This window comes from Physeter macrocephalus, chromosome 18 (assembly GCF_002837175.3).
Source record: "Physeter macrocephalus isolate SW-GA chromosome 18, ASM283717v5, whole genome shotgun sequence".
NCBI lineage: Eukaryota > Metazoa > Chordata > Mammalia > Artiodactyla > Physeteridae > Physeter > Physeter macrocephalus.
Window position 1 is genome coordinate 68,190,001 of NC_041231.1, and position 15,892 is coordinate 68,205,892.

Genomic DNA, 15,892 nt, shown 5'->3' on the forward strand with positions numbered 1-15,892 from the left:
GTCCCACAGGCCATAGTATACTGACCCTGCTCCAAACTAACAATGCACAAATTTCTGAGTAACAGCCTTCAATCTGACAATTCAAGCCAAAGTCCATTCATTTTATTTGGGATATTGTACTCATTGGGGAAATTTTACCATTGAGCACACTATCCCAGATAAAATGAATGGACTTTGGCTTGAATTGTCAGTTTGAAGGACCACTTATGAAAACTCCTAAGTAATTGGTAATTTGTTGAGCTTATACTTAATATTTGTACATTTTACTATATGAAAGTTTTATCTCAATTTTTTTGTTTTAAAGCATTTTTAGTACTTTTTTATTTAACCTCTATCTCATCTACCTTTTTATTTCCAGAACCATGCCCAGTTGAAAGTAGGCACTCATTTACTGTGTTTTATGGAGAAAAGGAGAAGCAGGAGGCTGGATGGTGGTAGAGGGAGGAGAGGAGAAAGAGCATTATTGAATAACCCATGGCTAAAAACCAAGACAGCTCACAACTGAATGGCCAGATCTCTTGAAAATCACCTGTTACACAGGCAAAATGAAGCGCCTATGGACATCTGGTTCTAATAAACAAGTAAGATTTCATAGTTGTTACATTTGTGGTTACAAGCGTTCATGCAAGTCCTCTGGGGCAGCATAACACATGGATCCCTGACAGGTTTCTCAGGACTGTGACCCTGGAAGCTGTGACCAATTAGCCTACTAAGCCAGGAGAGAGTTCTAAAATTCAATTTGAGGGCTTCCCTGGTGGTGCAGTGGTTGACAGTCCGCCTGCCGATGCAGGGGACACGGGTTCGTGCCCTGGTCCGGGAAGATCCCACATTCTGTGGAGCGGCTGGGCCCGTGAGCCATGGCTGCTGAGCCTGTGCGTCCAGAGCCCGTGCTCTGCAATAGGAGAGGCCACAACAGTGAGAGGCCCGCGTACCACAAAAAATAAAATAAAATAAAATAAATAAAATTCAATTTGATATCATTTTAATACGCATAAGAGCTCTGTGAGATTCCATAAAATTTGAAGTGTTACAGAGTTGTATGTAAAAGACACTTATTTATAAACCTTAAGATTCAAGGAAAGAGGGATGGTAGACTTCCCTGCAGAGAAGATTAGATGTTTGAGGGTTAAGGGACCACTTGGCTCTGGAATCAGAGTCTGGAAATCATAAAGGTGCAAGTATTGGGCTGGCCAAAAAGTTCGTTCAGGTTTTTCCATAACATTTAAGTTTGTTGCATTTAAGTCTAACGTGTCAGATTTATAACAATTATTCAAACATTTGGGAAGGTTTATTAGTCAAACAACTTTTTAGAGGTAAAGAACTGAAATATATTAAATATTTAAATGCAGTGTAAAATATCTGAAGATGTTTAATTAACAAATCTATAAATAGAACCATATATTAGTCAAAGACCCTTACAAGTGATTGCAAAACTTTGCTTGGTTTACAAACAAAATAAGATTTGTAAACTGAACTTTAAAGTTTAAGGAAAAACTATGATTTTGAATCTGTAACTATAATAAATTTATTATTAACTCTTAAAGCTTAACCAACCTCTGAATAGTCTTTTCTGCACTTAAAACAGCCCTTAAGTACACTGAGAAATTCACACCTAACACCTCCATCACCAGCCTTAATTCTTTCTACAGTTCCCCTTATGACATGATTTATACACCTCTCAGAATTTCAGTTACCTCTTCTGGACAGTCATTTATCACTGTGCCTATAGGCACTAATTGCAAAAACTCAAATTGATACTTATCAATTTGACATCCAAGAGGTGCTTAGTAATTTAAAATCAAGTAGTAATTTAAAACCAAGATATCCTGGTGCAATAACATAAGTTCTAAAATTGAGATAAAATGCAAAATAACTAAAATTTTGAGAAAACAGCTCAAATTAATCTGCTAATTTAGAGCTTCTTTGTGCCACAGAAATTTAGCCATACAAGTTGGGACTCTGACCAATCAGCATAATATATTGCCTTCTATAAGCACAGCCTGCTTATAGAATGCATATTGCTTTCTATAAGCATAGCCTTCCTCCAACTTCTGGAAGTTTAAATTTAGGGACCATTAGAAGAAACACCCCATCTAACATATTCTGACAAGAAGATATAGCAATAAAATAAAAACTAAATATATATTATATCTATAGGCAGTACTGAGATCCTTTTTTCTAATCTGAAAATGTTTTTTAGAATAGGAAAATAGTGCTGTTAGCTTTGAGTTATTTTCTAGTAATAATAGTTTTAAAAGGATAAAGTAAATATATAATGTTGCAATGGGTGTGAACATCTTCTGTAACTGTAGAAGAGCATGGTAGTCATAAAATCTTTTTTTCCCCAAAAACAAAATTAAAGTGTGTGAATGGAAGATGTCTCCAATAACAAAGAACAAGGACAGAGGGATAGCCCAATTAGCAGTAAAGAAAAAATCTTTACGCCATTTATGTATAAATTTGTTTTTCCTTATTATAATTCAGGGTTTCTTAGCTATCTAAGTCATAATTGTATATAATAAAATGTAGGAATAAAAAAGGAATAAAGAGAAACTTCTGCCTTTTGCCACCTTCACAGTAACCAGTATTAAACTTGTCCTCCTGACATAAACAACTATAAATGACAAATAAATAAGACAATTATTTTCAGACATTGAACATGAGGCAGCACAGGACTAAGAACCTTGAGAGAAGGGAAGCCCACAAAATGAGTGACACATTCACCCTGGTTCTTTCCCTAGAAAATCCTTCCAAACGATAGGGGCCAAGAAGTGGAGCCCAAGCAGAGCATAGCAGTCGTCTGAGCAGAAGAGGCAGAGACTGAAGTTCAGGGCTGCTAAAGGTCTGGAATTTGTAGGGAATAATACCAGAGGGCAGAGAACTGCAAAGATGAGTTCCTAGAAGTCTGCATGGGAGTTCCCAGCAGATCCTTGGCTGAGGACAGGGATGTACATATCAGGGCAAAACTCCACAAGGCCCCACAGAGAGAGGCTGCTGCTGGGCTGTGTGCTGAATGAAGGCACCAGAAATAGCTCAGTGCTGGAAGACTTTGGAGTTCTAGCCCAGCCATGGTGGGAGGCCTTGCCAGGCTCTTTGAGCACCTCCTGAGGCAGCAGGAAGGCCATGTGATAGTGGGAAGTATCACGCCCTCAAGTGTGGGGCATTTTTTAGAGCAGAGGTTGGCAAAACTTTTCACAAGCCCAGACAGTAAATATTTTAGGCTTGTAAGTCATGTTATCTCTTTCCCAACTTTTCAATACTGTCAATGTAGCATGAAAACAGCCACAGACAATATGCAAATAATGAGCATTGCTGTGTTCCTATAAAGCTTTATTTATAGACACAAAGATGACCTAAGTGTTAGAACTGGCAGACAAGGACATAAAAGTAGCCATTATAAATATGTTTAAAGACTTAACAGAAAACATAAACATAGTAAACAGGTAGGAAATGTCAGCATAGAAATGGAAATGATAAAAAAATAACCAAATAGAAATTCTATAACTGAAAATTACACTACCTGAAATAAAATACTCATGAGATAGGTTTAACAAGCAGGCTAGAGGCTGCATAAGAAAAAGTCAGTGAGTTTGAAGACAAATCAAAATAATCATCCAATTTGAGGAACAAGAGAAAAAATGTTAATGGGGCAATACCAGTGATCTAACATATGTGTAATGGGAGTATCAGAATGAAAAGAGAAAGTGAACAGAGAAGGATAAAAATATTTGAGAGAAAGATGGATGAAATGTTTTCAAATTTAGATTTTTTAAAAGTCAACTTACAAACCCAAGAAGCTCAGTGAAACCCATGCAGGATAAACACAAAGAAAAATATACTGAGACATACTATCATCAACAAGCAGAAAAATCAAAAAAATGAGGAGAAAAGTCTTAACCGAAGCAAGAGAAAAAGATGCATTACATTCAGGGAACTATAATACAAACTCAAAATGACTTCTCCTCCAAAACAATGGTGACAAGAAGTCAGAAAATGGACCATTAAAGAGCTGCAAGGAAAAAAAAAAAAAAACCCACCACCATCAACTCAAATTTCTAAATCCAGCAAAATTATCATTGATGGGGCTTCCCTGGTGGCGCGGTGGTTGCGCGTCCGCCTGCCGATGCAGGGGAACCGGGTTTGCGCCCCGGTCTGGGAGGATCCCACGTGCCGCGGAGCGGCTGGGCCCGTGAGCCATGGCCGCTGAGCCTGCGCGTCCGGAGCCTGTGCTCCGCAACGGGAGAGGCCACAACAGAGGGAGGCCCGCATACCACAAAAAAAAAAAAAAAAAAAAAAGAAAGAAATTATCATTGAAAAGGGGGGGAGGGCATAAAATAAAAACATTTTCTGATAAATGAAAACTGAAAGAATTTGTTGTCAGCAGACCTACACTGTAAGAAATGCTAAAGCAACTCTTCAGACTAAAAGAAAAATGAAACCAAGTGGAATCTCAGATTTATAGGAAGGAATGAAGAGCGTGGAAAATAGTAAATATGTAAATATATTAGAAGGCTATTTTTTTTCTTAGTTTCTTTAATAGACAAATGTTTAAAACAAAAGTAGTACTGCTCTAGTATATGGGGTTTATAAAATCCAAAGAAGTAAAATACGTGACAACATTAGCACAAAGATGGAGTAAAAGAAATTATACTATTGTAAATTTCTTCCATTTTACATGAAGTGCTACAATATTAATTTAAAATGGACTGTAATTTTTCAAAAAAAGAAGAAATTTTAAAAAATAATGTTAAAATATTCAATTAAACAAAAAGTGGGAAAGTAGAACCGCAGGCAAATTCATTTCACCTGCCTTCACTAATCAAGGTCGTTTTAAGACTTGCATGTCCTCCAAGCAGCACGACACCCAAACAATAAGATGTTTGCCTGAGTTGTTTTCCAGGAACTTGGAGTCAGCTGTGTCAAGTTCTAACTTAGCTGGTTAGGATTGGATGTAACCACTGACCCTCCAACTGGGCATGTGTGTGTCCACTTGGTGACATTTTGACATCAGTGGGCCAAAAACTCCACCCTAAGATTGTGCTAAGCACCTCCATTTTTGAACATGCAGAGGCCTGTAGCTTAGTACACCTGCGCAGAACAACGATTACCGTTATCTTTTTCCAGTAACCTTTCTCTACATTCCCCATGCTCCCTAAGCCTCAGACTGCCCTGTTTCTTTATTCTTTATTCCATAAATACCCTGACCCCTTGCCTTCAGGGAGGTGGGTCTGAAACTTCTTCTCCCATCTCCTTGCTTGGCTGCCTTGCAAATAAACCCTCTCTCCTGCAAATCTCAGCATCCCAGCATTTTGGTTTGCTGTGCATCAACCTGGTTTGGTAGCAAAAGGAGTAACAGAGTAACAAAAACCACATGACAAACAGAAAACAATACAAATTGATAGACCTTAATCCAACCGTAACAACAACTACACAAAATGTCAATGGACTATATTCCCAATTAAAGGGCAGACTGTCAGGCTGAACTTAAAATGCAAGACTGAATAATATGCTGTCTGTAAAAGACGCAATTTGAATACAAAGACATAAACACATTGAGGGAAAAAGATATATCATGCAAACAGTAATTGTAAGAAAGCTGGAGTGGCCGTATTAAAATCAGTCAAGATAGACTTCAAGGAAAAGAGGCATTTCATAATGATAAAAGAATCAGTCCACCAGGAATACATAATCCTAAATATGTATGCCTCTGATATTAGAGCTTCAAAATATATGAAGTGAAAACTGACAAAACTAAAGGGAGAAGTAGACAAATCCACAATAATAACTAGAAACTTTAATTACTTTCAGCAGTTGACAGAACAAGTAGAAAAAAAAAATCAGCCTGACCAACACCTATCAAATAAATATTGCACCTGGTCTTCTTTCTCTCAGAGGCACCTAGTGTAACCCAACACACACAGAATGAATTAGAAAATTTAAAATAATTCAGTACAATTTTTCCAATACAAATATTTATAAAATACTATTTTCTTATCACATCTTTATTTTCATAAGGTTCTTGGAGCTGCTGATTTAGCTCACCCAATATACGGTGAGTGTTATGGACTGAATTGTGTTCTCCAAAATTCATATGTTGAAGCCCTAACCCTTGGTAAGTCAGAATGTAACCGTGTTTGGAGTTAGGGCCTTCAAAGAGGTGATTAAGTTAAAATGAGGCTGATAGGGTGGGCCATAATCCAATCTGACTGGTGTCCTTTTAAGAGGAAATTTCGACACCCAAGAGTCAGCAGGGATATGCATGAGTAGAGGAAAGACCATGTGAGGACACAGTGAGAAGGCCACTCTGTGCAAGCTAAGAAGGGAGGCCTCAGAAGCAACTAAGCCTACCAACACCTTGATCTTGGAATTCTAGCCTCCAGAACTGTGAGAAATAAATGTCTGTTGTTTAGGCCATCTAGTCTGGTTCTTTGTCACAGCAGCCCCGGCAAACTAATACAGAGAGCCAGTGGTTGTTGTCTAACTGAATAGCCAAATCAGAAAAAAATCTGACTTCGTTTATCAATTCAAGTTGATTGTTAGTACATGTCCTCAAGTCAACCATCTCTCCTCTGCATTCCAATCCCATAACTAACAGACAAGACATGAAGCCCTAAGTTTCTCACCTAGTGAAAACATTGCTCCCTCTGTAAGCCCCTCCTTCAGCATCTGCTTTGTTCTCACTGAACGCTCACCAGGAGAAGTGCAGTTTTTGACAGTGGAAGTGAACAAAACAAGAGAGGTCATTGGATGAGAATTGTCACCATGCTCACTCATGCAGTACAGTACTACAGAGGAAGTCAGGATATTTGAACTTGGGCTGGAAGGCTCCATGTTTAATGTAGTCCATGAACAGGAATACACGGGGAAGACACATGGCATGTTTATAGTGCCTCGACTAAAGAAGGTCTTGACACCCAGGACAGTATGCCACAGTAAAAGCTACAGCAAAGTACTGGTATGATTTTCAAGCAAACAAAAGGAAGGAAGGAAGGAAGGGAGGAAGGAGGGGAAAAGTGAGAATATAAGAAAGGAAGACACACTACTACCCATATCTTAACCCAGGTGTGTGCTCAGTTGACCTGAATGCAGACAGGAGACAGAATTTTAGAGAAGGTGGTGTATCTAGTCCAACAGCCACATTTATAAAAGTGGAAACTTTTATAAATTAGGAATTAAGTGGCAGGAGCAGAACCGGGCCAAGACTGAGGTCCCTACACATCCAGTCTTCTCTCCACATTTCCAAAGGTGTGACGTGAAGCCACTGATGTGATCATCTTGGGTTACAAAATGCAGATAAAGACAGTTTTCTCTGATACTACGTTGACTCCAGTAAGGTAATATTTATGTAATATTTAGCATCAAATGAAGAGCGAGGATATTTTAATGAATAATGATAATCCAATTACATTGTAATGTACAAAGAGAAGAGTTTTTATTCAGTGTTTTCTCTCATCTGTTAATGACAGGCTACTTCTGAGACTGAAAATAAGATAAAAGTCCAACATAGCAATAAATGAATTACAGATTATTTTTGGTGTCACAAAGTAGTAGCTATGGAAGTATCGACAGAGAAGAGATTCCAGTGAGGGTGAAATTCTGCGTGGTGCTGGGGGCTGGGCTCGAGGAGCAGATCAAGGCTGCCCTCACTGGATTGGCACTATCAGGCTCTATAAATTTTCAAAAGCCCATCTAGACTGAGTGGTGCTTAAAATGGGACATAGGCAGGCAGGCCAAACCACACAGACCAAGGGATCAGAGTTGGCATGAACTTCTGGCAAGGTAGGGCCATGATGGAGGCCAGGTCAGGTGACTGAATTCAACAATCCTGCCGCCTCAATAAAGATTAAAAGATGAATTAGCAAAGAGCTCTCTCTAGAATCAGCAGCTCAGTCTAAAACACTCATTGCCTGTTCTCATGAGTCTAGTGATCTGTATAAATGACTTTTTACAAAGCCAAGTATTCATTTATGTGGTAGTGGATGTGAGGTGTGAAAACATAAATCATGACTTATATTTAATGATTAAAGGTATTTAGTGCTTCCCACTTTAAATACACTTTCAAAATGTGTTCATTTTCATTTTATAAAGAGAACGCTGGAACTCAGAGATGTGAAGTGGTCCTGTAGTACGTAAAGCAGCCGAGACAAACGAGCCTCTCTAAGGCCTAATCTAAAGGAGGTGGGGTCAGAGGTTACAGTCGGGCTGATGCATACAGTTGTACAAGCAGGCCTATGGTCAGTTCCCCCCAAAGCAGAGCTTCAGACAATCAGTTACCCTATCCTGAGGAGAGGGCTGGGTGATAGAGGAGGCACTATTCAGGGGTACCTGCGTGAAATTAGTTGACGCCTGCACAGAACCAGTCACTGCAGCTGTGGCTGGAATAAGAGGTGAGGCCAAGAGGATTTGAGATAATATGCAAGTGTCCACTACCCAAGTACACTCAGTCGGGGGGTGAGAGGGGTTGAAATTCATCCTGTGCTCTGCTCTCCACGGCACGCATGCGGGTGCAGGCTGCAACCCCCTGGAGGCAGCGGCTGGCTTTTCTCATTCACACAAAGATGCCATGTGGGGTAGCAAAGGTCCTGGTTGTTGCGCACCAGCTGTTGCATAGCAGGCTAGAATCTTAATTTCAATGTTCAAGCCATCTAAATTGGAAAAGAAGAAGTAAAATGACCTCCGTTTGCAAATGACATGATCTTATATGTGAAAAATCCTAAACACTCCACACACCCATACACAAACAAAACTGTTACAACTAATAAAAGATTTTAGCAAAGTTTCAGGATAAAAAATTAATATACAAAAATCACTTGCATTTCTATACACTAGCAGTAAACTTTCTGAAAAAGAAATTAAGAAAATAATCCCATTTATTATAGTAGCAAAATTTCTCATGGGTTGGAAGACTAAACGTTGTTAAAATGTCCATACTACCCAAAGTGATCTACATACTCAATGCAATCCCTATCAAAATCCCAATGGCAGGGACTTCCCCGGTGGCACAGTGGTTAAGAATCCACCTGCTAATGCAGGGGACACGGGTTAGAGCCCTGGGCCGGGAAGATCCCACATGCCGCGGAGCAACTAAGCCCATGCATCACAACTACTGAGCCTGCGCTCTAGAGCCTGTGAGCCACAACTACTGAAGCCTGCGCGCTTAGAGCCCATGCACCACAAGAGAAGCCTGTGCACCACAACAAAGAGTAGCCCCCACTCGCCGCAACTAGAGAAAGCCTGCATGCAGCAACAAAGACCCAACGCAGCCAAAAGTAAAAATAAATTTATTTTTTTTTTAATCCCAATGGCACTCTTAGCAGATAAAGAAATAACCATCCAAAAATTCATAATGAATCTTAAGGGACACTGAATAGCCAAAATAACCTTTAAAAAGAACAAAGCTGGAGGCCTCATACTTTCTGATTTCAAATCATGCTACACAGCAACAGTAATTAGGATGGTGTGGTACTAGCATAAAGACAGACATATAGACCAATGGAACAGAACAGAAAGCCCAGAAGTAAACCCTTACATATATGACCAAATAATTTTCAAGAAGAATACCCTAAGGAAAGGGTAGTCTCTTCAACAAATGATGTTGGAAAACCTGAATATCCACATGCAAAAAATGAAGTTGAACCCTTCCCTATGCCAAATGCAAAAATTAATTCAAAATGGACTAAAAGGGTGGTGGAATCAAGATGGTGGACTAGGAGGACGTGGAATTCACGCCTCCGCACAACTAGGGCACCTACCAAGTACCGGTGGGGAACCATGGGCACCTAAGGGGATGGGAGGAACCTCCAGTGACCGGTGTGGGGTGTGGGAGGAGTGAAGGGGGTTAGAGAAGTGGAGGCAGGATGGGACTTGCGCCACTGAGGGCAGCTGGGGGAGGGGAAGGGATCCCATGCCAGGAGGGGTTAACTGGGGGACCATTGGGAGGGCAGAGATCAAAAGGGAGCGTGGCCAGGTTTCCCCTGCCCACTTGGGCCTCCAGGAACCTGCTGAGATCCCAGGCCTAATCCTCTGCCCACTGAGGCCCCCTCCAGCCACACAGGTCCTGAGGGAGTGGGAGGGAGGAAAGGGGGAGCAAAAGTGAAGGTCAGACTTCCGGTGGGGGGGTTGGGGGACAGGAGGAGTTCCTACACCCAGAAGAACCCACCCACTGGTAGGGGTCCAGCGGGGATGGGAGAGACCCTGGGGGGGTGTGCAGAGGAACGGAAGGGAACGCAGCCAGCACTTTGCCTGTCCACTTAGGGACCAGGGAGCCTGTTGGGCTCCTGGGCCTAATCTTCTGCCCTGGGAGCCTCCCTCCTGCCGTGAAGAGCCCAAGCCCCGCCCCTATGCCCCCCACCTCTACACTCGGAGACCCCCTCTTAGACCCCCTCCAACGTGCTGGGCCTAAACCCCACCCACACACCTTCACCCAGGGCCTTACCTCCAAACTCTGGAACTCCACACTCCAGACGCCCTCCTTTGGATGTGCTGCCTCTCCCCTTCCGTGCAGGTCCTAAGCAGAGGCCCCACCCCATGCTTGAATATCGCCCCACCTAGGCCCCACCCCCAAGGCCTTTTCCAGCTGCAGTGGGTCCTGAGCCTAGGCCCTGCCCCAGGCTGAAACATCACCCCCCCCACCCGCCTATGTCCTGCCCCACCCTAAACCCCACCTCTGCCTAAGTTCCACCCCCACCTAAACTGTGCCCCCATAGCTAAGGCTTTTTTTTTTCTTCTTCTTTTTTCCTCTTTTAGATTGGGGTTCTGTTTTACCTTGTTGATTCATTGTTGTTCATTCACTTATATTTTTATTTTTTCTAATAAATCTTTTATTTTTCTAATTTTATTTTATTCTCTATACTTTGTTATTGTTCTCTCCTTTTGGCTTGTTCCCCCCAACTTTTTTTTCTTTCTTCTGTTGTGGTTTTATTTTACCTTGTTTCAGTTGTTTCAATTATATTTTTAATTTTCCTAAAATATTTTTTAATCTTTCTAATTTTATTTTGTTTTTTATTCTTTTTTATTGTATTCCTCCTTTTTTTCTTTCTTTCTTTTTTTTTTTTTTTTTTTTTCCTGCTGTGCCACACAGCTTGAGGGATCTTGGTTCCCAGGCCGGAGGTTGGGCCCAAGCTCCTGTGGTGGGAGCTCCAAGTCCAAACCACTGGACTAACAAAGAACCTCAGACCCCAGGGAACATTAATCAGAGTGAGGCCTCCCAAAGGTCCTCATCTCAACACCAAGACCCAGCTCTATCCAACTGCCTGCAAACTCCAGTGCTGGAAGCCTCAGGCCAAACAAACAGTAAGACAGGAATACAGCCCCACCCATCAAGAAAAAAAAATGAAACAACAAAAAAATATGTTACAGGTGATGGAGCAAGGTAAACACCTAAAAGGCCAAATAAATGAAGATGAAGTAGGCAACATACCTGAAAAAGAATTCAGAGTAATGATAGTAAAGATGATCCAAAATCTCAGAAACAGAACAGAGGCACAGATGGAGAAAATACAAGAAACATTTAACAAAGATCTAAAAGAACTAAAGAGCAAACAAATAGTAATGAACAATGCAATAGCTGAAATTAAAAATACTCTAGAAGGAATCAATAGCAGAATGACTGAGGCAGAAGAACGGATAAGTGAGCTGGAAGATAAAATGGTGGAAATAACTGCCAGGGAGGAGAATAAAGAAAAGAGAATGAAAAGAATGAAGGACAGTTTCAGAGAACTCTGGGACAACATTAAACTCACCAACATTCGAATTATAGGGGTCTCAGAAGAAGAAGAGAAAAAGAAAGGGTCTGAGAAAATATTTTAAGAGATTATAGTTGAAAATTTCCCTAACATGGGAAAGAAAATAGTCACCCAAGTCCAGGAAGCACAGAGTCCCATACAGGATGAACCCTAGGAAAAACACACCAACACACATATTAATCAAACTAACAAAAATTAAATTCAAATAAAAAATATTAAAAGCAGCAAGGGAAAAACAAAAATAGCATACAAGGGAATCCACATAAGGTTATCAGCAGATTTTTCAGTGGAAACTCTGCAGGCCAGAAGGGAGTGGCAGGACATATTTAAAGTGATGAAAGGGAAAAACCTACAACCAAGATTACTCTACCCAGCAAGGATCTCATTCAGATTCCATGGAGAAGTCAAAAGCTTCTCAGACAAGCAAAAGCTAAGAGAATGTAGCACCACTAAACCAGCTTTACAACAAATGCTAAAGGAACTTCTCTAAGCAGGAAACACAGGAGAAGAAAAAGACCCACAAAAACAAACCCAAATCAATTAAGAAAATGGTAATAGGAACAAACATATCGATAATCACCCTGAATGTAAATGGATTAAATGCTCCAACCAAAAGACACAGAATGGCTGAATGGATACAAAAACAAGACCTTATATATGCTGTCTACAAGAAACCCACTTCAGACCTAGGGACACATACGGACTGAAAGTGAGGGGATGGAAAAAGATATTCCATGCAGATGGAAATCACCAGAAAGCTGGAGTAGCAATACTCATATCAGATAAAATAGACTTTAAGATAAAGACTGTTACAAGAGATAGGAAGGACACTAAATAATGATCAAGGGATCAATCCAAGCAGAAAACATAACAATTATAAATATTTATGCACCCAACATAGGAGCACCTCAATACATAACGCAAATGCTAACAGCCATAAAAGGAGAAATCGACAGCAGCACAATAATAGTGGGAGATTTTAACACCCCACTTACACCAACAGACAGATCACCCAGACAGAAAATAAATAAGGAAACACAAGCTTTAAATGACACAATAGACCAGATAGACTTAATTGATATTTTTAGGACATTCCACCCGAAAGCAAAAGAATACTTTCTTCTCAAGTGCACATGGAATGTTCTCCAGAATAGATCACATTTTGGGTCACAAATCAAACCTTGGGAAATTTAAGAAAACTGAAATTGTATCAAGCATTTTTTCCAACCACAACACTATGAGATTAGAAATCAATTACAGGAAGAAAACAGTAAAAAACACAAATACATGGAGGCTAAACAGTGTGCTGCTAAATAATTAAGAGATCACTGAAAAACTCAAAGAGGAAATCAAAAAATACCTAGAAACATATGACAATGAAAACATACGACACTCCAAAACCTATGGGACACAACAAAAACTGTTCTAAGAGGGAAGTTCATAGCAATTCAAGCTCACCTGAAGAAACAAGAAAAATCTCAAGCAATCTAACCTTACACCTAAAGCAGCTAGAAAAGAAGAACAAAGAAAACCCAAAATTAGTAGAAGGAAAGAAATCATAAAGATCAGAGCAGAAATAAATGAAATAGAAATTAAGAAAACAATAGCAAAGATCAATAAAACTAAAAGCTGGTTTTTTGAGAAGATAAACAAAATTCATAAACCTTTAGCCAGACTCATCAAGACAAAAAGGGTGAGGACTCAAATCAATAAAATTATAATTGAAAAAGGAGGATTACAACTGACACCGCAGAAATACAAAAGATCATAAGAGACTACTACAGGTAACTATATGCCAATAAAATGGACAACCTGGAAGAAATGGACAAATTCCTGGAAAAGTACAACCTTCCAAGATTGAACCAGGAAGAATTAGAAAATATAAACAGACCTATCACAGGTAATTAAATTGAAACAGTAATTAAAAATCTTCCAGGGCTTCCCTGGTGGCGCAGTGGTTGCGCGTCTGCCTGCCGATGCAGAGGTCTTCCAACAAACAAAAGTCCAGGACTAGATGGCTTCACAGGCTAATTGTATCAAACATTTAGAGAAGAGTTAACACCTATCCTTCTCAAACTCTTCCAAAAAATTGCAGAGGGAAGAACACTCCCAAATTCGTTCAACAAGGCCACAGTCACCCTGATACCAAAACCAGACAAAGATACTACAAAAAAAGAAAATTACAGACCAGTATCACTGATGAATATAGATGCAAAAATCCTCAACAAAATACTAGCAAACAGAATCCAACAACACATTAAAAGGATCATACACCATGATCAAGTGGGGTTTATCCCAGGAAGGCAAGGATTCTTCAATATATGCAAAACAATCAATGTGATACACCATATTAAAAATTAAAGAATGAAAACCATATGACCATCTCAATAGATGCAGAAAAAGCTTTTGACAAAATTCAACACCAATTTATGGTAAAAACTCTCAAGAAAGTAGGCATAGAGGGAACCTACCTCAACATAATAAAAGCCATATTCAACAAACAAACAGCAGACATCATTTTTAATGGTGAAAAACTGAAAGCATTTCCTCTAAGATCAGGAACAAGACAAGGATGTCCACTCTCGCCATTCTTATTTAACATAGTTTTGGAAGTCCTAGCCATGGCAATCAGAGAAGAAAAAGAAAAAAAAGAATACAAATTGGAAAAGAAGAAGTAAAACTGTCACTGTTTGCTCATGACATGATACTATATATAGAAAATCCTGAAGATGCCACCAGGAAACTACTAGAACCAATCAATGAATTTCGTAAATTTACAGGATACAAAATTAATGCACATAAATCTCTTGCATTACTATACACCAATGATGAAAAACCTGAAAGAGAAATTAAGGAAACCCTCCCATATATCCTTGCAACAAAAAGAATAAAATACCTAGGAATAAACCTGCCTAAGGAGGCAAAATACCTGTACTCAGAAAACTATAAAACACTGATGAAAGAAATCAAAGATAACATAAACAGATGGAGAGATATACCATGCTCCTCAATTGGAAGAATCAATATTGTGAAAATGCCTATACTACCCAAAGCAATCTACAGGTTCACTGCAATGCCTTTCAAATTACCAATGGCAGTTTTCACAGAAATAGAACAAGAAATTTCACAATTTGAATGGAAACACAAAGGACCCCGAATAGCCAAAGCAATATTGAGAAAGAAAAACACAGCTGGAGGAATCAGGCTCCCTGACTTCAGACTATACTACAAAGCTACAGTAATCAAGACAGTATAGTACTGGCACAAAAACAGAAATATAGATCTATGGAACAGCATAGAAAGCACAGAGATAAACCCACACACATATGGTCACCTTATTTTTGATAAAGGAGGCAAGAATACACAACGGAGAAAAGACAACCTGTTCAATAAGTGGTGCTGGGAATACTGGACAACTACCTGTAAAATAATGAAATTAGAACACTCCCTAACACCATACACAAAAATAAACTCAAAATGGTTTAAAGATCTAAATGTAAGGCCAGACACTATAAAACTCTTAGAGGAAAACATAGGCAGAACACTCTATGACATAAATCACAGCAAGATCCTTTTTGACCCACCTCCTAGAGAAATGGAAATAAAAACAAAAATAAACATATTGGACCTAATGAAACTTAAAAACCTTTTGCACAGCAAAGGAAACCATAAACAAGACAAAAAGACAACCCTATCCAAAAATGGGCAGAAGACCTAAATAGACATTTCTCCAAAGAAGATATACAGATTGCCAACAAACACATGAAAGAATGCTCAACATCATTAATCATTAGAGAAATGCAAATCAAAACTACCATGAGATATCATCTCACACCAGTCAGAATGGCCATCATCAAAAACTCTAGAAACAATAAATGCTGGAGAGGGTGTGGAGAAAAGGGAAACCTCTTGCATTGTTGGTGGGAGTGTAAACTGATACAGCCACTATGGAGAACAGTGTGGAGATTCCTTAAAAAACTAAAAATAGAACTACCATACGACCCAGCAATCCCACTACTGGGCATATACCCTGAGAAAACCATAATTCAAAGAGAGTCATGTACCACAGTGTTCATTGCAGCACTATTTACAATAGCCAGAACATGGAAGCAACCTAAGTGTCCATCAACAGATGAATGGATAAAGAA

The 15,892-nt window shown here is 39.6% G+C and overlaps 1 long non-coding RNA gene across 2 annotated transcripts in view; it reads right to left on the reverse strand.

The window, feature by feature from the left end:
• Positions 1 to 7,451: 7,451 nt before the first annotated feature.
• LOC102992379 (uncharacterized) overlaps positions 7,452 to 15,892 on the reverse strand; it is a 43,902-nt gene continuing 35,461 nt past the window's right edge. For both annotated transcript variants that reach the window (XR_008615703.1, XR_008615702.1), the window contains exons 4-5: positions 10,436 to 10,507; positions 7,452 to 8,645 (exon numbers count right to left, since the gene is read on the reverse strand). This is a non-coding gene — a long non-coding RNA (uncharacterized lncRNA). The remainder of the gene's footprint in view (positions 8,646 to 10,435; positions 10,508 to 15,892) is intronic.